This window comes from Portunus trituberculatus, chromosome 18 (assembly GCF_017591435.1).
Source record: "Portunus trituberculatus isolate SZX2019 chromosome 18, ASM1759143v1, whole genome shotgun sequence".
Taxonomy (NCBI): Eukaryota; Metazoa; Arthropoda; class Malacostraca; order Decapoda; family Portunidae; genus Portunus; species Portunus trituberculatus.
The window spans coordinates 9,814,550-9,817,049 of NC_059272.1; the positions used below are offsets into that span (position 1 = coordinate 9,814,550).

The 2,500-nt window shown below is 37.4% G+C and overlaps 1 protein-coding gene across 1 annotated transcript in view; it reads right to left on the bottom strand.

Annotated features, from left to right (window-relative positions):
* The window catches only part of LOC123505366 (glycosyltransferase 1 domain-containing protein 1-like), a 16,739-nt gene that overhangs the window by 12,813 nt on the left and 1,426 nt on the right, over positions 1 to 2,500 (bottom strand). Inside the window, exon 2 of the mRNA XM_045256585.1 lies at positions 1,551 to 1,645. The gene's annotated coding sequence lies outside the window, so the exon portion shown is untranslated. The remainder of the gene's footprint in view (positions 1 to 1,550; positions 1,646 to 2,500) is intronic.

Sequence of the window (2,500 nt, forward strand, 5' to 3'; positions counted from 1 at the left end):
TTTTCTTTTACTTTTTTTCCTCTCTTTTCCGAGGAATTTTAAAGGTTGACTCAATTTTGTAGGTGATGGAGAAAGGCTTCCTCCTTGTAACACACACACACACACACACACACACACACACACACACACACACACACACACACACACACACACACACACACACACACACACATCGCTAAATGATTATTATATAGGAGACCTTTCAGTAAATAGCAGTTTATTTCTAATGAGTGATAGATGTAACAATACAACACTGAATTCTTAAATGGCAAACGTTTGTGAAAGTAGATACACTGCATTTATTCTTCCTCATTGAATTATTTCACCACTGGCTGTGTATATTATTATCATCATTATTATTATTATTATTATTATTATTATTATTATTATTATTATTATTATTATTATATGGCACGCACCGTCAATTCCGAAGCTACAGTAAGGTTGTCGCTAGATGTTACTCCTTCCCCTCCAGTCCTCGCACTCTCTCTCTCGCTCTCTCTCTCGCTCTGACCACTTTCTCCTCCGCTGACCTAAAGGCATCTCTCTGTGTTTGAGGGAAAGTCCCACTATTTCTTTTTTTCATATTCTTTTCTCTATCTTCTTTTTCTATCTTCCTTTCTTTCTTTTCTTTCATATTGTCTTAGTTGTTGATGTTTGTTAGTTTTATTGTTGTTTTTCCTCTCCTTCATTTTCTTCTTCTCCTTCTTCCTCCTCTTCTTCATATAAGTCATTGTCTAAATGTTTTCTTCGTGTCCACCATCCTCTTTTAATTTTTTTGTTACCCTCTTCCCTTTCGTCACACCCTCAGCCCTTGTCCTTCTTTTTTCCTCAGTCTCCTTGGCCGCGTCCACGTGTCCTCATCCATTTTCCTTCTTTACATGTTCTTTCATAATCATGCATGAATGAGAAGATTGAAATCATGAATAACTTCCCTGCAAATTTTACATGTCTGTCAAGTAGAAATGGACTAGATAAACAATTAGCATAACAGCGTCAAGACATACATAGCTGTTACAAGTTGTTTCCATTATCATCGCCACATTACCACCACTAGTATTCGAAATGTCACGATTGCCTAAAAAAAATAGTAATGATAAAAAATAAATGAAATACTCTATGAGGAGTGAAAAGTGGGAAGCCTCCCGAGGATTGAAAGGTTCAGCCATCACCAGTACGGAATAGGATTAGGTTCTAGAAATGATGGTGTATCATATATATATATATATATATATATATATATATATATATATATATATATATATATATATATATATATATATATATATATATATATATATATATATATATCCTGCCCGAAAGTATATTGGCTCACTTATCAGTAGTATCTTAAGGCTTCATGTGCTGTACCATCTCATTACCAGTGATTAGCGCAGCTAATCATTGTTACCTAAGTGTAGTGATGCCATCGTGTATTGTGGATCTTAACTTGACTGACTTTTCATGCGGTCTTTGTCACTATGAGGCTCGGATTCCTGAGGCCTTAAGATTAACAAGCAAGACAGTGCTGACACACGTCCGTTTATTACCAGTCATGTGCTGCTGTCATGATGACTCTGCCTGTAGCTTAGGCATGGTGAGTGAAGTTTCCATTAAGTTTCACAGGGATGTACAGCAGGTAAAACTGTGGATAGAGAGAAGAGAGAGTCTATACTTGAGAGTGTGCACTCCAGTGAACTTTTGTATGCACTGTTAATCATTGTTTTGAGTTTTGTATGCCCTGTTAATCACTGTTTTGACTTTTATATGCCCTGTTAATCACTGTTTTGAGTTTTGTATGCCCTGTTAATCACTGTTTTGAGTTTTCTATGCCCTGTTAATCACTGTTTTGAGTTTTATATGCCCTGTTAATCACTGTTTTGAGTTTTGTATGCCCTGTTAATCACTGTTTTGAGTTTTGTATGCACTGTTAATCACTGTTTTGAGTTTGTGGATTAGTTGTATTGTATAATTCCCTGCTGATGTGTGAGAGTCGAAAGTGTTCAGACGTGGTCACAAATCGAGTAACCTTCATTAATTTTTCTGTGTTTTGTCTCACCTTTCATCCTGAGCCCTTTGGCCAAGTGACAATTTCCTTACAAAAGCCTAACGACTGACAACGTGATAGCTGAAAAACTCTCAGCATGCGAAGAGGGTCGGGAGTGAAAAATAAACACTAAAGGCAATGTAAGGTAGTGTTGTATCGTTTCTCACCGTGGATACACCAATTTTCACTCCTTGAGGATGACGAGGTTTAAGTCAGGAAACCTTTTAACAGTGTGTGTCTTCCATGACCCTCTTCTTTCTCCTCGCCACCTGGGTGCTGCTCGGGGCGTGGTCACATAAACAAACTTATACAGTGTTATGCTTCCTGCCTGACTGCTTAGTGGAGGAATGATGATAATGATATTGATGATGATAACAATGATGATGATGGTACTACTACTACTACTACTGGTGGTGGTGTGGATGCTACTACTATTGCTGCTGCTGCTACTAC